This window comes from Alexandromys fortis, unplaced genomic scaffold (genome assembly GCF_014885135.2).
Source record: "Alexandromys fortis isolate MF-2015 unplaced genomic scaffold, M_Fortis_MF-2015_v1.1 scaffold_75, whole genome shotgun sequence".
NCBI lineage: Eukaryota > Metazoa > Chordata > Mammalia > Rodentia > Cricetidae > Alexandromys > Alexandromys fortis.
This window is the reverse complement of record NW_026067956.1, coordinates 7,994,466-8,016,129: the sequence shown is the minus strand read 5'-3', so window position 1 is coordinate 8,016,129 and position 21,664 is coordinate 7,994,466. Positions and strand designations below refer to the sequence as shown.

Here is a 21,664-nt window from a genome sequence, read left to right as displayed (position 1 = left end):
CCTGAGGACAACTCTTTTTTTTTTTTTTTTTTTCCCCGAGACAGGGTTTCTCTGTGGTTTTGGAGCCTGTCCTGGAACTAGCTCTTGTAGATCAGGCTGGTCTCGAACTCACAGAGATCCACCTGCCTCTGCCTCCCAAGTGCTGGGATTAAAGGCATGCGCCACCACCGCCCGGCCTGAGGACAACTCTTAATTAAAGCAAAAGGTCATTTAAAAAATTTACAAATTAATGAGATAGGTAAGTTCTTGACTGTTCCCAACTTACCAAAAAACCAAAACCCGAAAATAAACAGTGACACTACAATTAAAGATTTTAAACTTGACTTAAAGGATCTACAAAACAGTAACAATTGTGTTTGAAACTTCAGGATAAGCCTGGTGGAACAGAGTCTCTTCTTCCAGGGAGAATAATTCAGCGCGCCTGTGCCAGTGAAATACTCAGCCACCTCAGATGGTGGTGCTGCCCCTACTAAAGCTTGGGCTTGTGGGGCAGTAAGGGGCAGACGAGGGTATATCTGCTTCCGGTTTGCACAAAGTTCTCCTATGGGCCAGCACCAGTGTTGTCAGGGCTGGGCAAAGCCAAGAAAAGAGCAGACCCTCCTACTTTATGTCCCAGAGACGGCCCAATGTCTATATATATATATAGTCATGTCCTCCCATGACTATATTTGTGGCTGATTTAGGAACTATGAAGCTAAATTGGCAGGTACCCCAAAATGAGAGAACAAATGAAACTGAGAGGCACACCCCTACTGGATCTAACAAGCTTTAACCTGAGCACAGGGAGAACTTCCAAGCACATTTAGATCACAAAAATGTCCCTAGCTAAGTCAGCCACCTCTCAAATCCTCTACTGCTCAGTTACTGGATGGCAGACGCTAGTAGCACTGCTGTGTTCTTCAGCTGATATTTTAATGCAAAGATCAAAGAACCCGAGGATCAAGATAGGCAGCATCAGAAAACATATTCACATCACTTCTGGCAAATGGCATAACTGGCTAGAATGTCTGTTTATGCTAGAATCTAAGCTGGGGAGCAGTGGCACACGCCTTTAATCCCAGCACTTGGGAGACAGAGGCAGGCAGATCTCTGTGAGTTCAAGGCCAGCCTGGTCTATAAGAGCTAGTTCCAGGACAGGCTCCAAATCTACAGAGAAGCCCTGTCTCGAAAACAACAACAACAACAACAAAAAGAATCTAAGGTAGTACCTATGCAAAACTCGGGGGGAGGGGGCAGATTAAGGCAAGGGTAGCACAAGACAATGGAACCATATTCTGAAAGAGAACGGAAAGATTAAGCAATCAGCAAGGCAATGGACTCAGAAGAGCACAGGTGAGATACAGTAATACCTGAAAAGGGATTCAGTCAACCTAAGAACACAGAAAAATACCACTATAAATTTAAAAAGAAAATACCTTTTTTCACTGCCCTGTATGTGTGTACTCTATGCTTCAATAATTTTACAAGACCGCAGGGAAGACTGATCAATTTTCATCTTCTAAAATCGGTTTTCAAATCTGGTATCTTAATTGCTGGATTCACTATTTTAAAACTTATTTAAACACACACACATGCCCTCAAAAAGCTGGGGTTAGAGGAAGTTCTAAGAAGATTCTTAAAAAGGCCAGCAAGATGGCTCAGCAGGCAAAAGTGCTTGCTGCCAACTCCATAGCCTGAATAAAATCTGCAAAACATACATGGCAGAGGGAGAAAGCTGACGCCCGCGAGCTGTCCCCTGGCTTCCCTGACAGTATGTCCTTCTCAAGCCCCATAAAACAAAATGTTAAAAACAAAAGCAGAGCCATATTTCCTTATACTGTAATGTGGAGAAATGAAGGTGGCAGCAGGTTTGGGCTGTGCCCACACACCCACCCAGTATCAGCCCTGAACTTAATTAACCTGGGGATTGGAACTTTTTGTCCCTTCTTACTCCAACCTGTTTGTTATAAACAGAACTATTCCAGAAGGAATGGAATAAACACTACTAATCTTACTCTTTATCTGAACGACGTTTCATAAGGAGCTTCTACAAATCGACTCTGTTGGCCAGTGTATACAGTTACATATAAATAACGAGAGCTCTACTGCAAAGCAGCTGCCCAAGGAGCCGGATCCTAGGGAAGGGGGTGGGGGTGGGGGATAGAATGCAGGCTGAGATCAAAGGCTCAGGCCTGCTGGAGGCTCTATTACCCTAAACCTAGAGAGACTGTTCAGAGACTTGCTAGGTGGAAGCCAGTGAGTGAATGGGGGTGGAATTCCTCCCGTCACCCCCATGACTGTTCCTCAAACCTGCATCTAAGACTAAATATGTGGGAAAGAAGGAACAGAAAAAAATTGCGGGGATTTGGGGCTATATGAACATGTGAGAACCATCCACATGGTTCTAGTTATATATAAAATGCTCCATGGATTTCAAGGATTACTTGTAATGCAGTAAAAAATGTGACAAAGGAATTAAGAGCAGTGAGTGATGGGAACTGGATAAAAGAGATCTTTGAAAGCTGATGACTTCTGTTAAAACATTTCACTCATTTATTGCCTTTAAAGCAACAGGTGCTTCACCCTTCTGTCTCTATTTTTTATCCATGAAGTGACAAATTACAAAAAGTAAGTTCTCTGTTCTTTGTTGAACATTCTTTGGTGTCCACGTTTCTCAAGAATAAAGTGGGAACAGACAGGGCCTTTCTTACAGTATTACAGCTTTCAGAATGTCCAATACAGACACACTGCAATACAGACACACTGCATTAGACAAAATACAGTAAGTAAGACCTATTCATTTGGGGCCTTTATTTTGGAATTGGTAGTAATCTGAATGAAATAAAATTGCTTTGCTTGTGAACATTCTGTGCTGTGACTGAATATTTTCTCTTAAAAAAAAACTTTACGAATGGAAATTCACTCATTACACATTTTCTACTTTGTTCCGGATGAAGGAGATTTTATTGTATATGAAACAAAACACCCCAGACTAAATCAGAAATCTTCACTGGGCAAGTGATGTCTCATGATAAGTTCTACAGAAAGACAGAGCCTTAGCCAAGGAGACAAAAGCTATTCCCAGAAACCCTGGACACTGGAAACGCCTCCCTGGCATTTCAGTGCTCTCTGTCCAGTGATGGTACTCCAGCCTTCTTCTGAAGCAGGAGAGAAGGCTTTGCTTAGCTGAGCACAGCAAGAGAAAATGGCGTTGTGTGTTGCATACTGTTGTTTTATTCTTATATAACACACACACCTTCACATACGCGTCACCTCCACTCACTAAACAACTTATGTCTAGGGCAGAAGGGAGGGAAAACAAGCATCTTCTCTTTTATTGTTTTTTTTTCTAACTAGATTATAGCACGATATTAATTTTTCCTTCTTTTCTGCTGCCTTCTAAGAACTATATCCTAACTTTTGTGATCCAAACAAAAGCTGAACTTGGACCTCAAGTGATTACACACAGTTTAGGGGGTTCAGTTAAACTCTCAACATCACTCTAAAATATTACCAGTGCTATTCACTCCAATTTAATTAAATAATTTTCTTCTTAATAAACAGTAGAGTTACTTTAGCTTATACCCTATATGGTAGAAGGTAAATACCACTGTGGGAACTTTTTCTACCGTTATTAACATCAACCAGCACACACCACCTATGACAAATCACCAAGCAGAGATAGAAAGGCTATTCTTCCTAGTGTAGGGGCATACAGAAGGTGGTGCTAGAGCAGACAAAGGAAAGAAGTGAGCAGCAGTTAGCCAGTGTGGGTGTTCTATTTAAGCTCCAATCATTACTTTTGCAGGTTATGGGTATTTTGGTTTTCTATATTTTTGAGGATTTTCCCCCCAACATAGGGGAAGCCCTGGTTGTCCTGGAACTGGTTTTGTAGATCAGGCTGGCCTCAAACTCAAGAGATCTGCCTGCCTCTGCCCCAAGTGCTGGGATTAAAGGTGTGCAGTAACACCACCTGGCAGATTTCTATTTTTTACAACGAGATATGCACCAGACTAGCATCTTTTAAGACTCTGTCATTAAATTTATGCATAAACTAGTAACAGGTTTGGTATCAGACCATTCGTTTGGGGTGTGAGTCCCCCTCCCTAGGCAGTAGAGGAGATGCTGAGCAGTTAAGGGGGACTTTTGTGACAGATACTTTGATCTAATGAAGAAATCAAAGGTACCCATGGAAAAAGCTCTTGGGAAATAGTTTCAGAGAAGCCTGGAAGACTTCGGGGGCTGAGTCATGAACAGAAGCTGCCAGCAGGGACCACAGAATCCAGGATAGTGTGTCCTGCAGTATGGGACATGGTATGGAGCGAGGAAGGGCTGGATTAAAGGATTCCCTTCCTCCTCCCACTGCTTCCTGAGAACAGCTGCATGCTGTGCCGCAGGAGAGTGATTCATCCCAACATTATTTTGCCACACTTTCCCCGTGCTCCCACACTCGCAGTGCTCCCTCACACCCCACATCCTGACCCTTGGCAAATGGAGTTGCTTCATCTGCGCCCTCAGTTTAAGAGGCAAACAGTGAGGCGGCTTCCCAAAGTTCATTGGTGGCTAGTGCAAGCAGTCTCTCAGTCACATATTAATTCTAGAAAAACAAGAAATAATTAAAAAAAAACCTGGCACACATGCTGACTACATATAAATGAGGACTTTTAGGTAAATGGCAAGATTATGAAAGTTTAAATGTATTCAGTCATAAGTTACACTACAGAAGCACACACATGAATAAAAATAAAATAAAGGGGCAGATTTTCAATTTCTTATCAAACACAAAAACTATATTTTCATTGGTAATATTGTTCTTTAATGAATGGCCTCTGTAAGAAGCAAACCTATTAATTTAAACTGATCTGATTATTGCTGTCAGGACTGTTTTATAATGGATCTGAACTGCTGGGGTGTCCTTTGCTTTAACACTTATTCTGCTGCCTTTGATCGATGTCAGTGAACCTTTCCAGAAGTCAGATTGATCACAATGAAACACGTGACAAAGCTAAGCATGGAATACAATCCATTGTTTCTCATTCTCTTCCTCACTTGCAACCTACCTGCTATGAGTTAGTTTACCTTCTCCAAGAGTCCTTCCTGGAGCAGCCATCTGGGTTAGGTGTCCTCCCTGGGAGAACATTTATCAGTGCTCCAATGCACTATATTGGGACTGTCTGGCTCTCACCGGAGTACTCAAGAAGAGGAAATGCACCCCAGTGCCTAGTACACAGCTAACACTGTTCGTGCTTTGAGGATATGGACCACAAACCAATGGATCCTTGTGAATTGGGACCAGTTAAATTTAAGGTGTGCTATTATAATAACTTTAAGGAAAGAGTTCAGTCTTAGAATCAATATACAAAAATCTGTTTTATGCATGTCTCAAGGCATTAAAAATGTATTAAGTTTTAGATACCTTGGTGTGTGTTCTGCCACGTGCAATTTCACTAAAGATCAATTCACATGACAAGAAACAAAAGCCCTTTGTGCTTATTTTATTACAAACACAAATATGCATACTTACTACTGTAGATTTTCAAATGCTTTCATAAACGGAAAAGAGGAAACGAAGCCACTGACAGGTGGTGGCTGTGTGAACTATACTAGAGGGTGCTGCTTTGGTTTTGCTCAGCATAGAAGCCATGGCATCCCTCAGAAACAGGATGCTCTGAACCCGGATTACACCAGCTGTCTCACACTCCTGTAAATCTCAATGAATGATCTGACCGATTTCAGGCCTTCTACCATGGTTGCTTTATGACTTAATGGATTTTCCCCTGTGCTTCATCTTTGAGTCCATCGACAGCCTGAAATACTGTATTTCTGAAACAGTTCTGCTATTAGGATGTATCTGCAAGAACTGTGCAAAAGCAGATGCACAGGCAGCAGCACCAGCGAGAGCACCGAGATGCTGGCCACCTTCTACAGACTCATATCAACAGGTCACCAGCAACCCAAAGGATACATGAACCACAGGCTATAAATGTGCAAACAACAAGCACAGGATTGCATAGTACTTTTGCAAATTAATGCCTTGTTCAAGCAAAAACTGCTCAGGATCTGCTGTGCACAAATGTAGTAAAATTATCTAAGACCCGGGATTTGCCAACACTTCCTTTCCACTCCCATGTCACTCTTCTGAAGAGTTCATGATGATGATGATGTGTGTGTGCATGCTCTTATTAATTTTTGAAGATACTTTGAGAGTGATTATTTTTAACAATCTATATTGTAACTTTTTGTGCAAGCCCTGAACAACTGGTAAGAAAGTGCGCAAGTTTCTTTAACAGGTGCCACCACTAGTATCCAGAACTGCTCCTTTTCGGTTTCTGTAGCTTTTATGAAAAGTCAAATGGGGAAATGCAAGTTCTTTAATCTCAGTACAAGAAAGCAGCAGTGTGAAACTGCCAGAGAAGCTGGTGGGTGCGCTTGCTTACACCCGCAATTCTAGCACTTGGAATACTGAGGCAGCAGGTCAGCCATGAATTCCAGACCAATCTGGGCTACAGAAAGACCCTGTTTCAGACAACCAACCAAATCAAACTAACCCAAACAACACACACACACACACACACACACACACACACACACACACCCCAAACATACAAAACACCTGCCAGTGAGTCAAGTCTGGAAAGCCAGGCAACCTGCACCAAATGAAGCTCTTCAGAGGTATGTAAACCAACCAACCAAAAACCAAAACCAAACCCAGAAATGGGAACAAATTTAAAATTATTTTTTTAAAAAAATTATTATTTATCTGGTTCTTCGAGACAGGGTTTCTCTGTGTAGCTTTGAAGCCTGTGGAGCCTGTCCTGGAACTCACTCTGTAGACCAGGCTGGCCTCGAATTCAGAGATCCGCCTGCCTCAGCCTCCCAAGTGCTGGGATTAAAAGCATGTGCCACTACTGTCTAGCTACAATTTATTTTTTAATCACATGTATGCATGTGTCTGTGTGTGAGTGTGTGGGGGTATATGTAACTTGAATACCCCTAAAAATCTTATATAAGAAATGAAACCAGTGGGGTAAAAAGTTGGCTCATTGGTTAAGAGCTCTTACCACTTTTCCAGAGGACCCAGGTTTAGCTCCCAGCACTATGCTGGGCAGCTCACAACTCCAGGGGATCAGGGACCCTCTTCTGGTCTCCACAGGCACCTGAATGTTTGTGGTGCACATAAACTCATACATACAGACACAGACAGACAGAGAGGGAGAGACAGAGAAACCCTGTCTCAAAAAAAAAAAAAAAAAAAAAAAAAAAAAAAAAAAAGAAAAAAGTACAATTTTGTAAGTTGTTACCAACTTTAAGGGTCGAATGTGAATGGAGCCAGCATCTGGGTCACCTTTCACTTACTTTTTTCCCCCTCATTTATTTAACTTGTGTTTGAGTGAGAGTGTGTGAGTGCATGCCCCTATACACACAATGGTATGTGTGTGGAGGTAAAGATCAACTTTCAAGCATCATGTTTTTCCTGCCATAGTCTGGGTCTCAGAGTCTGAACTCTGGTTGTTCTTGCTGGCCCAATCTTTCTCTTTTAAAGTGTGCCTGGACAATCTACTGCTATTCCTGTGGTAATTAGTAGAACAATGCTAGGCTTGGGGAGAGAGTGGACACACATTCGGAGCTTTGAGTAGACAGAACCTGAAGCTCTGAAATGCTTTAGGCACCAGATTTACCCTCACTCAAGCTGCTCCTGACTTGCTAGTGAAGTAGCAAAGAATAACTTTGTGGTTTCAAAAATCTGAGTAATTTTGGAACTTTTGTTTAAATTAATTTCTAAATATGTATAAGCTATTTATTGTTTCAATCTCTCAATTTAAATTTTTGTAAGATTTTTCTATAAGAATTTATATATGTTCATTACTGACATAGATATAAATATACATAAGAAACAGTAATTTATATGTTTTACTAATATTAATAATATACCTATAAATTTATAAGTAGACTGTGAGAACTTGGATTACACAACTCAGTTACAAGTTAGGAAGGGAAGAGAATAATCTTCAAGTTCCCATGGATAATGAACAACAGACAAAGGTGTCTATCTCCATTTGTAAAGCTGTAAAGGGTTAAGATAGTAAAACGGGGCTCAGAGAACACACTGGAACAGAAATAAACAGCCAAAAGAACTAAGAGGTCAGGGACGAGAGGAACGGCCATCAAGCATGTGACCTCATGCAACCCAGCTGTACACCTGGAGCAGAGACTCCATTCTTTCTTGCAGACACTGCATACACACTGTGAAGACTTTCAACGCTAAGAATCAGGAAGGCACAAAGCTGAATCCTGAAAACTAAAAGCATGGGCCCTTCATTTTACACTGCATGGAAAACATTCAGAGCTCTCATCCCTGAAAGCTACTGGGAAATGCGTACTTCTTCAGAGATGGCACCTAAGAAAGGAAGACCCAACTAAAGCTTGGTCTTGATGCAGTCTCACTTGGATATCTGTACAATCCTGTTTTCACTCTATCATTTCCCTGATACATGCCTTCCTCACTGCTCCACACACAAAAGCAGATGTCAGAATAGATACACCCTTACCAAGACACACTAACGGGAAATGTGGGTAAGAGCCAGGAGGGCCAGGACATAGGGATAAGATGCTTTTCCAGAAGGGCCAAAGCGCCTCACTCTGCTATGTTCAGAGTGTTTGGGACCACCATAAGTACTACCCGCAGAGCTAAAAAGGTTATTTTTATAATAGGACTGAATGTGTGTGTGTTTGTGTGTGTATGAGCTACATGCTCCTTGAGTTGGTTTTGAACTTGGTATGTAATGAAGAATGACCTTGAATTATCTGTCTGTTTCCCAACTGCTGGGAGTGCAGGGTTGTACCACAATGCCTGGCCTTGTATAATATGAATGGGTAATAATTCATTAACTGTCAGTTTCCTTAGTCTTTCAACTATTTGTTAAGTCTCTGAAAAAAATGCACATACACTTTCTACACGATTTCATGAACTTACTTAGAACATGGTCCAGTCTGTTGTATAGTCACATACTTGAGGTTAAAGGTCCCTGCTCTGAAGCTTGAGGATATATCTTTGTCCCTTCCTGGTTCTTAAAGTCTTGTACAGTTTTAAGTAAGTTTATGAACCTTTCTATTTAAGGTATAGCTCCCAAAGTTTAGGAGTAACTAGTCTTTTCAAGTTATGCCAGGAGGCAGAATTTTTTACATTTATTTTTTTACCCTCCTCCAAACGTTTTTTAATCTATAAATGCTTAAATAAGAAGAAGAAATATGAGCCAGCAATGGTAACACACAGCTTTAATCCCAACACTCAGAAGGCAGAGGCAGGTGGATTTCTGTAGGTCAGCCTGATCTACAAAGTGAGTTTCAGAACAACCAGGGATACATAGAGAAACCCTGTCTTGAAAAACAAACAAACAAACAACAAAAAGAGGAAATACAAGTAATTTTAAAGAAAAAAAAACTAAGAAACAAACAAACCAACACCCCCAGATCTTGTCCTAATATATTTCAAGTAATTTCAGTAAGTATATATTATTTTAGTGTTTCAAGAAATAATTGTCATGGCTATAACATAAATGGACTTAATCACTACTGTTGGACAAATCTACTGGCAAAACATGAAATTCTAATTTAAAAAAAAAGCTGGAGTATTAAATAGTAAGTTTCAGTCACTGACAAGACATGATATCAACAAGGAGTTTTTGAGCAAGTGTATTTCTAGAAAATACTATACTGATTGTTGTTTATTTTATGGGTAAGAGTGACTCCATGGATGTATGTCCACCTGTGCACGCTAGGTATCCTGGGAGACCAGGAGTAAGGCCGGCATCCACTGAAACTGGAGTTACAGGCAGCTATGAGCTGCCCTGTGGGTGCTATGAACCAAGTCCAAGACTTCAGTAAGAGCAATGAGTGATCTTAACTGCTAAGCCATCTCTCCAGCCTCTTGATAGTTCTCTCTGGATCATGTGGTTTGTGGGCAAATCCCAAAGCCTCCTTCTTATTTTTTTCTGGTTATCACTGACTATCTTTTATACTTAGTACACCTGAGTGAGAACTACCAGAAGGGCTAAGCAAATCTTTGCACACAGGGAGGATGCTGGCTCGGCTAACCATGTGATGATCAGATGAGCCGTCAGACACTCAGCTAGTTACTGCTTTCCCATGGCAGTCAAAGCACCACCGTTGGGCACCTACTAAGCCATGCATAGACAAAGGAGTTCTGCCATGCCACCATAGTGGTGCCCTGGCCTGGACTTCAATCCTGGAGCAATCCCTTGCATTCTGCAAACTCCAGGACTGTGGGTTTAAACAGGCAGAGAAGCCTTCCCAAGGGTCTGCTTTTGATTTAAGCTGGTTTCTTAATTGGGTGATTATGGCTAAATGAAACTGAAAAAGACTTTGTTTTAAAAACATGCAGATGTGATTTAACCTTGTGACATCCCTACTGCATATACAAACCACAGAAAGCAACCCATGTACAGTTTCTTGTACATAACCCCAGTGGACAGCAAGCCTTTTACAAGTCTGGCATACCTGGAGCAGTGTGTTGACATCTGCCTGCGCTTTCAACTTAAATTTCATTTTAGCTAACTTAAAAAGTGATTTTCATTTCTCAGGTACATAGCAGCTAAGAGGCTAAGGACAAAGATACCTGGGATCTTAAGGTATGAAGCTCCTAGTATATGACATGGAGCACTGAATGTGGGTAAAGGTAGATCGGGTCCTTATTCATAGTAATCACAAATTTACTCTACATATACATTCATGGACTTTCATAGATGGAAATGACATTCTTTTGTATCACCAGATGAACTAAAATATGATTCATGAAATATTACTTTAGATTTAGGTTGTACTGAAATCCAGAAGGTGAGATACTAATGTTATTCGTGGAATTAGGTTACTACAGATTTGCTACTCCTGTTACACCATGCACATGATCTTTAGGTCCATACACTGTTGCTGAGTGGCTCAGAATAGGCTTATGCATAGGTGTCCCTGTCAAAATGTTACAGTGCAGGCAAGAGCAGCCCTCACATGTAGTCTTAGGGAACCTGCTACAGTGCAGGCAGTAGCAGCTTCTCACTAGGGCTCAGCTGCGAAAGGAAAGATGAAATAACCTTCTGTTTGTCATTGTCATTTGCTTTTCTTCCCTCCCTGGCCTGCAGGAGATGTACAGTAAGACAGACAGAGTACGGCCCTACTACAGGGAAGGGAAGACAGGCTTTTATTCATGTCCTACAAATAGCTATGCCAAATTACAAATTACCTCTAATTACAGGGGATAGCGGTTTCATTTTTCTTTTCATAATCTAGCCATTTACACACTTTGATTTTTTTTTTTACTTCCATTTGGGTTTATTAACATCAAAGTTGGTCAACATTTATCTGTCTTCAGGCATTTTTACCTGAGGCAGTAAGATTAAAAACAAAACCCCCAAAATGCCCCACCCTTCTCTGCATTCTTGTAAGAAAGCTTTACATACATGTTGGTCTTGTAGTGTTTCATGGTTGTCAAGCTTCTATATATTGCTGTAAAGTTTATTACCTGGGCCACATCAATATAAACAAACACAAATACCCTCTAGTACAGGCCAGCAAGTCTGTTTTACTCACCATTAACATCTTATCATTTTTTGACTCCTTCAGCCAGAAATACACACCACAAATACACTTTCACTCCTGATGCCATCCTGTGACTTGCTGATGTGCGCATGTCTGTGGTCACCTACCCAATGCTTTCTGGTTAGATAAGCATTCTGCTTTAGGAGGTGGAAATGGCCACACACAGGACTTGACTATTTTTACTACAGAACCCCAACCGTAGACTCCAGGAAACAGGAGGACACACTACTTCAGTCACGGGATCAGTTAGTTATGCTTCTAAATGAAGCATGTTACCAGGCCTGCTCCTCTCCAAACCTGCTGAGTTTAAACTAAATGTACAACGCACTTGCAGCACAATGTAGGACCTTGTAGCACTGTAGCCTTCATGGCCTGTTTTCTAAGTCACGGCAGATCTTTCCAGTATCAAGTTAGCGTAAACAAACATCTGGACTGAGCAGAAGGAAAGGGCAGTAGCAGCACCAGTGGGTCAAGGCTTACTTTTGTCTTCCTAGACATCCTGGAATCTTATTTACGACAAGAGATTGGACTTTCTCTTATTGTGATGCCCAACGAAGCCTTGAAGTAGTTCCCCAACGAACTTTTATCATCTAGTAAGTACATAAACTTTTTAACTCTACAATAAAGAGACCTGACAAATACTCCCTCACCGTGTGATTAAAGCTATGTCCTGTATCTTGCCTTCTGATCCAATGCACTGTAAGGACAGTGTGCTTTAGTAGTATTCCTGACAAAAGGACATAAACCACAAGGAAACAGCAACTTCTATGAAGAGACAGTCTACAAAGCAACTCAGTGACAGGAGAAATGCTTTAAGAATGGTAATGGGCCGGGTGGTGGTGGCACACACCTTTGATCCCAGCACTTGGAGGCAGAGGCAGGCAGAACTCTGTGAGTTCAAGGCCAGCCTGGTCTACAAGAGCTAGTTCCAGAACAGGCTCCAAAGCTACAGAGAAACCCTGTCTCGGGAAAGTAAATAAATAAATAATTTTAAAAAAGGAGACAAACTGAAGCTTAGAGAAAAAGTCTACTTATTTTAAACTAAGTGTAGCCTTTTTTGTTCTTTTTCATTTTTGGAGGGGGGGGGTGTTCAAGATAGGGTTTCTCTGTGTAGCCCTGGTTGTCTTGGAACTCACTTTGTAGACCAGCTTGTCCTCAAATTCAAGAGATCCACTTGCCTCTGCTTCCCCAGTGCTAGAATTAAAGAAGTGTACCACCAACCTTAAGTTTAACCATTTTATGTACACTGCAACCTGAGTACTCTATCTACTCATTCATTTACTAACAAGTAGTTATTGAGTATCTCCGATAAATCAGGGTCTCTTCTAAGCACTGTTAGTAAAATGAATGGAAGTGAGGCAGTTATATGTAAGCACGGTTGTGATGTGACAATGAAGTACTTCAAACATGTTAAAGGCTTGGTTTCAGCTGATGGGCTTCGAGAAGTGGTTGGGTGAATCCACTGAGGAGTTCACAGCAGACTGGGCTATTAGGAAGGGGAGCCTAGGTAGAGTTAGTAGCTTATTGGAGGTATGGCTTTAGTTTTTCTCTCCCCAACAAGTCTAGTCTGTATTGTCCATTAGACTGGAGTAGGGTCTGTCCTGGGACATGGTCAGCCTACCAGGGGTCATATGATTAAAGGAAACTGACTCCCTCATCTAGCAGCTAAAAACTGCTCCTAGCTATGGGTGGGATTTCTTGTCTACCCCTCCTCCCACATTGGGTTTTTGCTTTTGTGAAGTTTGCACAAGTCTTGTGCATGTTGTCACAACTGCTGTGAATTCATTGTTTCAGGAAAATGTTTTTTCTTGGATATTATCTACATCTCTGGCTCTTACAATCTTTTGACCCTGTCTTCTGAGAAGCTCCCTCAGCCTGAGTGGGGGAGGGGTATGACATACCTGTACAATATAGGGCTTAGAATTTCACTGTCTCTTACTCTGACCAGTCAAGGGTCTCTGCTATCTACGGATAGAAGCTTCTCTGATCAGAGCTGTAAAGCACAATGGATTTATTCTAAGATGTATCCAGGTTTCAGACACGTTAAAGCATGTTGGGAGGTGTTTCTGAATGGGTTAAAATATAAATATAGAGGTGCTACAATACTCTAAAAAATCTATTTTAAAATGATCTTTTAAAAGCTACTTGGTATTCTGACAAGTAATATTTAAACAGTGAGCTAGATCACACTATAAGAACAGTCTGAGCTTCACAACTAACAATATTGTTAGAGACACTTGATTCTTATCAGAAAATGCAAATGCGAACTAATAGCATGGGCAGCATCTCCATGGGTAGAATCAGGATGAGCAGGAGGAGATAGACAGCTAGTGGGAATAACTGATACCAACAGAAACTAAGTATCACAACATTTTAAAACTCAAGAGTAATCCTAGCTTCCAAATACTACTGCAGCCTGTCTTGATGTCCCTGAAATGCTCAATCACAGTAAAAAATAAGGTGATATTGAAAGGCAAAATATATGTCTAAAGATATGGGTCATGGAGGTGATTATAGGGGACATAGATACAAAAATCATACAAATGCATTATTTCTAAGGTATGTTGATATTTATTATTAATTTTATTATGGCTGCCAAGTATTTACAAAGATCTATCTTAAAAGCATTTTTGCAGGACACAAGAGGGCAATTGTACATATGAAATCACAGCAACTGCTGCAGTGTGCACGAGAGCCATGCAAGCTCAAGCAGGATGAAACCCTAGTAAGAGGGGACGGGGCATAGAGGGAGCTGCTGCATCTGACTGCTGCTGGAAGAGGGGAGTCAGTTCTTTTCTGAGACAGAGTCTCTCTCTCTCTCTCTCTCTCTCTCTCTCTCTCTCTCTCTCTCTCTCTCTCTCTCCATAGCCCTGGCTATCCTGGGACTCACCAAGTATACCATCCTGTCCTAGAACTCACAGAGATCTGCCTGTCTCTGCCTCCTGAGAGCTAGAATTAAAGGTGTGTGCTGCCATGCCTGGCAACAGTCAGTTTTCTTTAATGGTGTGTGTGGTAGTTTGAATGTTATTGGTTCCCATAAACTCATAGATAGTGGCACTGTTAGAGATGTGGCTTTGTTGGAGTAGGTGTACCCTTGTTGGAGGAAGGGTCACTGTGGGGGCAGACTTTGAGGTCTCCTATGCTCAAGATACTGCCCAGTGTCTCATTTCACTTCCTGTTACCTGTAAGATGCAGAACTCAGCTCCTTTTCCAGCACCATGTCTGCCTGCATGCTGCTGCCACGATGATGATGGACTGAACTGTAAGCCACTCCAATGAAATGTTTTCCTTTATAACAGTTGCCATGGTCATGGTGTCTGTTGACAGCAATAGGAACCCTAAGACAACAGGACACCTGCTCTGTCAACTACACTCCAATATAGGCCCTCCAGTTCAGCCTCTGCCATCTTAAGCATAGCAGCTGCGACTACCTGAGGCTCTCATAAGACTGAGTCTGCTGAGTTCTTTCACAGGAAAGGAAGACCACCAGACCCTCTCCTAGGACTCCAGTCACTTCCTCCCACCTAATTCCACCCTCTCAGCTATGTGTGTCTGGTCCCAGCTGTACCTAGCCTTGGGAGCTGCTAGAGTATATTTGTAGGAGTCAGGAAGCCAATTAAGTGGGAGACCCCACCTATACAGTTTCTTAGAGGTTGATGCCCATGCCAAGGTCGGACTTTTCAGTGTCAGAGCCGTCTTGTCATCACCCATGCTCCTGCTACTAAGCAACACAAACTTATTAGCTCACTAGGTTGGACTGGACGAACTCTTCCTTTGGTCAGTGCTGTCTAGGGTGAATAGGGGCACTTGTTCACATCTCTCTAGAAGTTCACATATCAAATCCTTTGCTATCAGTAGTCAACTAACAGTTTCCTGGTCCCTTGAAACCTGGTGGAACTGTCTTCACTTTGTACCAGCTATCCATGTATTGTTTCTCAACTCCTCAGCCACTCTTTTTAGGTCGTCTCCATGACACAGGGGCTGGAATTTGTTACTTCATCTCCTTTGCCAGCTGGAACAACTTTAGCCTGACAACAGAGGACTGGGACTGATACTGCAAGACACCAGAAATAGAAAGGCATCTGTTTCTACGTCCCAGTCTGTCTTATTTATTCAGAGGTGGAGCTCAAAGACCCACAGCAAAGGTACAAGGCTGTGGCCACACCTTCAGGAGCACATCCTTCACACCAGGGCATTCCCAACCAAGTCTACCAAGCAGCTTCCACGGCAATTCTAGAGGAGCCTTCAGTCTCCACAGTCCAGCACATACTGCTTATGAAATGCTGTGGAGCTGAAGGACTGTACAGATCAGGTTCAGCCCACTTACCCTTTCCAACAATGGCAGACTCCTGCTGGCAGGTTTCTTCACCAGCAAAAGGCTGTATATTGCTGTGGTATAGCCATGCCTCCTTCAAAGGGGCCAACATTTAGCTTTATGTGTCCTAACACCTTACCTCCTTCAGGGTCCATTCTTTCTTACCTAGGGGTGGGTAGCTATTTTTTGACCCTGTTGCTTTTCTGGGTTTCTTTCTCATAAAAAGTCTTGAGGGCATTGAAAAGATACAGACATTATTCTATAACCTTCAACTGAGGTGAACAGTATTACACAAATACATGCATTTAACAAAAAAATTAAACCATTTACTTGCTGACTTATGCTGTGTGCATACGTGTGCGCATGTCTGTGGAGGTCAGAGAGTAACTTGCAGGAAGAGTTAGTTATCCCCTTTTACCATGTAGGTCTATGGACTGAACTCAGGTTGTCAGGTTTGGCAAATGCTCCTTTACCCACAGAGCTATTTTGCCAATCCCCAGCATCTAACCATTATACAACACCAAAATATACTATATGGCTTTTGCCATATGCCAGGCCTATTTAAATAAAAAAAAAATCTAATTGGTCTGAGGCTTATTAGTGGAAGCCTCTCAGTTTAGATGGAGTGAAATCATTGATTTTTTTTTAATTTTTATTGAGTTCTACATTTTTCTCTGCTCCCCTCCCTGCCTCTCCTCTCCCCTTCAATCCTCCCACAAGGTCCCTATACTCCCAATTTACTAAGGAGATCTTGTCTTTTTCTACTTTCTACTTCCCATGTAGATTGGATCTATGTAAGTCTTAGTGTCTGCATTGTTGTCTAAGTTCTCTAGGATTGTGGTTTGTAGCCTGGCTTTCTTTGCTTTATGTTTAAAAACCACCTATGAGTGAGTACATGCGATAATTGTCTTCTGTGTCTGGGTTACCTCACTCAAAATAATGTCTTCTAGTTCCATCCATTTTCCTGCAAAATTCAAGCTATCATTTTTTCTGCTGTGTAGTACTCCACTGTGTAAATGTACCACATTTTTCTTATCCATTCTTCGATCGAGGGGCATTTAGGTTGTTTACAGGTTCTGGCTATGACAAACAGTGCTGTTATGAACATAGTTGAGCACATGTCCTTGTGGCACGATTGCGCATCCTTTGGATATATACCCAAAAGTGGTGTTACTGGGTCTTGAGGAAAATTGTTTCCTAATTTTCTGAGAATCGCCACACTGACATTCAAAGGGGCTGTACCAGCTTGCACTCCCACCAGCAATGCAGAAGTGTTCCCTTTCCCCCACAGCCTCTCCAGCATAAGTTGTCATCAGTGTTTTTGATCTTGGCCATTCTGACAGGTGTAAGATGGAATCTCAGAGTTGTTTTGATTTGCATTTCTCTGATGGCTAAGGATGCTGAACATTTCCTTAAGTGTCTTTTAGCCATTTTAGATTCCTCTGTTGAGAGTTCTCTGTTTAGGTTTTACTCCATTTTTTTAAATTGGATTATGTGATCTTTTGGTGTCCAATTTCTTGAGTTCTTTGTATATTTTGGAGATCAGACCTCTGTCTGATGTGGGGTTAGTGAAGATCTTTTCCAATTCTGTAGGCTGTCGTTTTTGTCTTGTTGACCGTGTCCTTAGCTTTATAGAAGCTTTTCCGTTTCAGGAGGTCCCATTTATTAATTTTGTCTGTTCTGTCCCTGTGCCAATGTTTAAGTGTACTTCCCACTTTCTCTTCTATAAGGTTCAGTGTGGCTGGCTTTATGTTGAGGTTTTTGATCCATTTGGACTGAGTTTTGTGCATGGTGATAGATATGGGTCTATTTTCATTCTTCTACATGTTGACATCCAGTTATGCCAGCACCACTTGTTAATCATTGATTTTACATAATTCTAAATTGATATTTGCTTTACTAAATGTAATAGCAAAAGACAAAAATCTTGTTGCACAGAGACATATATAAATATTAGTAGTATTAAAATCTCAATTTCATATGGATAAATAAAATAGATGAAGTTTTACACTTTTGAGAAAATTATTACATAATTATTATTATAACAAAGGCCATATCAATTTATTTATTAATTTAGTTATATATTTATTGCATTTATTGCCAGTCATAATATACTTGTTGAAAACAGAAGAAAAGAGTATAGTCTTGTCTTTACTTTTTCCTACTGGGAACATGCTATGTCTCTAGGGTTCCAAGAGTATAATTGAGTTTATTTGGGACAATGGGAATTGCTCTATGCTTCTGGCTAGCCTTTCTATAAATGCCAGCTAAACCAAAGCCACTTTACTATGCAGCACAGTTCAGTTCATTCCATCACTGTCCTATGTACCAAAATGCAGAGGTGAAACAGACAAAATGGCCATTCTGCTATAGGCAAAACAAGTATATAAAATAATTCCAAAAGAGAAGAAAAGAAGAACCTGGCTAGTGAAGCAGGAGTTTGTAAGAATTTATAAACACACACCAGGCAATGGTGCTGCACGCCTTTAATCCCAGCACTCGGGAGGCAGTAGCAGGTGAATCTCTGTGAATTTGAGGCCAGCCAGAACTTTAGAGCAAGTTCCACGATAGTCTCCAAAGCAACCCAGAGAAACACTGTTTTGAAAAACAAAACAAACAAACAAAAAAATTATAAATACAAATGCAACTAACCCTTCTAAGGGGAATAAAACACCAATGAATGTATACACTAAGGAATGTGGACTAACTCTTCCTCACTTTTACTTAGAATAGAGAAATGTAATAATGTCTGCTGTTAGGCCAAATAATTTTACTAGTTAGATAGTGAAGAGCAAACAAAATAAATCTGAAATGAAGCCAGGGAAACTGCTAGTATCCAGTATTCTACTTAACTGGACAAACTTTAGAAGCACCTCACCCACTGATGAGGCCTGAAGCACGTTCTACTACAAACGTTGGCAGGAGGCAGCACTGTTCCCTGCTGTACTTACTATATTCTGAAACTGTAATAACCACGTTTACACAGATGAGCAGTTCACACTCTGTTCAGCTTATCTTGTCAACCAGTCCCGATTAAGGTGCCACCATTTCCCGATTACTGTGACACCTCTGTAACTCGTTTTTAATTCACTCATTTTTCTAAGGCATTGACATTTTCCCATAGAGCAAAGCAAATATTATATAGCTTGATAAGACGGCAGGCTTAACAGGGATTGCAGAATGATACTGAGATGCTGTACCAATCATAACAGGAAAATAATAATCCTGTTCAAGACAGAGCAGAATGCTGTAAAATGCTAGCATCTGGTTTCTTAAACTTTTCCAGTTCTGATCCTTTTTTCCACTGAACTTTCTTTTAAAATTAAGACCCTAGGTATAGAGATATGTAAAATCGGTATACAAGCCATCTACTAACAATAAATTATCAAGCTATCTTACAACTACCACTTTATGCATATATTTTTACCATTTATTAAAGAGGAAAGCAAATTTTGGGGTAGGGATGGGAAGATGGCTCAGCTGTTAAAAGTACTTGCAGCAAGTAAGAGGACCACAGTTCAGCTTCCAGAGCCCATGCAAATCCATGAATGCCATCGGCTGGATGTGGTAGCCTGCCTGTAATTTCAGTCAGAAAGGGAGACTTTGGAGCAATCTGATTGATTAACAAGATGGGCCAAAGTCTGAAAGCTCTAGGAAGATCCTGACATTACCTCAGCCCTTCACTTGAACCCATACACATGTTTACACGCAAGCACAAACTCCACACACATACACATGAAAAAAATTAACAACCAAAACCACGGGTCTGTGAGGTGGCTCAGTGGGTAGAGCAGCTGGCTGCTCAAACTGAAGACCTGAGTGTGATCACTAAGCTCAACACGGTGAAGGACAGAACAGACTCCACCACCCCTGGCCTCCATACGTGCAGAGCACTTGAGCCCATACCAATACAAATACATGTAACAAAAATTTAAAAGTACTTAATAAGATAGGTGTGCTTCTTAAATCCTGGCTGGGAATCTGACAGTGCAGGACGTAGAACATTTTCAATGATTTTTTGGGGGGGGGGGGGCGCTTCACCGGCACTTTGCTTTTCTAGTTATCAAATAAACACACAATATGTATAAAGACTCGTAAGCATTTAGGAGCACTTCAGAACTTGTTGGAAGTTATGTCTTAATCCCAAATCAAAATTCATATAATGACTTTTAAGAATCAGTAACATGAATTTTTCAAATCACATATTTAAACACAATACAATTACAGATATAGTAATTTGATACACACCAAGGAATGATGGTAGAAACATACTGAATGCCTCTTTTCTGTTAATAAACCTCGTTTCTGTAAGAGTAGGAAACTTTGTACATATAGTAAAAATACTGCAGTTCATAACACACAATAGTCTGGAATCTGAGCCAAAGCTGTGTTCAGAACAAGGCTCCAGTGAAGTCACACGCTGTAAAGTAAGCAAGCACTGCTATACAAGTGCTGGGGATTCACTGTGTATTTATGTTTGTTTGTTTGTTTAAACAATTCCTCATCCAGTGATGGCCCCTCATGAAAGCACCATCCGCAGTTAAGGAGCTGGTCTAGTGTGCCTTGTTTGTACTTCTAATTAAACAAGTTTAATCACAGGCCACTGAAAACAAAGTAACTTCTACCTAAGCCGCTTTCTGTGGGGTAGGGGTGGGGGTGGGTATCCACAAAACTGCAGAACTCCTGCCAAGGCTACTACAGTCCTTATCTTGCCACGTGGCTTAGGTGAACAATGACATTCCAGGCCGCTGCACACACCCAGCTCACAGCTCACTCCTTTGCTGAGTCAAACTTCCTCATAGATCTCTGAGCAGGTGTTCCTTTACCTACACTCCTTTAGACAAATGAATTCCCATGAGTCCCAGGAAGCATTTATTTCTCACCCCTTCAGGAGAGCAGGAGGGTGCTGGGTGCTCTTCTAGGACCCGCCAATGGGTAGCCAGCATTAAAACTGCTCTCTGTGGTCACACAGCCATAGTACAAAGGATTTCAATAATTATGAAGGGAAAGAAAGAAGAGTTCAACCTGTCTGTTCCTTCATGACCTGGACATCTACACTTACTCCTGTTGACCCCACACAAACCTCAAGCTGTTGGTCCCCATGGAAGAAAACAGAAAAGAATAGGAAGTCATTAACACAACTCACCATTTTTACTGGAAACATCATTTAGTGTGATAAGCGGAAATGAAGGTTATTCTTAATATTAAACTAGATCCACATGTGATACTAAGTAGAATAAACACAAAATAAAACTGTATGCACACACGTGCCCCAAACAGTGGGGGAGGGTTAACAGGTCCCCCTTGGAAAACACATTCCAATCACTGCCTTAGAGGAAGAATGTTGAAGCCAGAGCTACACCAAGTGCACTAGTTTTCAGCCACTGCCGAGGAAGGAATTCCACCCTGGGAGTAAAAGCATAAAAACTCATTTTCTATTCTCCAAGGAGCAGACCAAGCTTGTGTCAACAGACCTTACTGGCGTAGTATGTGGGAAACTCAGCAACAGGGGGAAAAAGGTAAATTTATTATTCAAGGCATTAGTAGTTTCTAAGTTAAAATAACATCACGTGGAAAATTAATCTGAGGTTCTGAATAGGATGAAATTGAATATGCAAGCAGAAAAACCAATAATGAAAAATAAATTTGTCTGACATAAGATGGTTAAGAACACCTGCTGCTTTTGTAGAGGCCTGGGTTCGGTTCCCAGCACTCATGAGGTGGTTTGGAACCACCTGTCACTCCAGTTCCAGGGGCCGA

The 21,664-nt window shown here is 41.3% G+C and overlaps 1 protein-coding gene across 1 annotated transcript in view; it reads right to left on the bottom strand.

Annotated features, from left to right (window-relative positions):
- Nucleotides 1-21,664, bottom strand: part of Micu2 (mitochondrial calcium uptake 2) — an 86,375-nt gene that overhangs the window by 63,582 nt on the left and 1,129 nt on the right. The gene's annotated exons all lie outside the window — the stretch shown is intronic.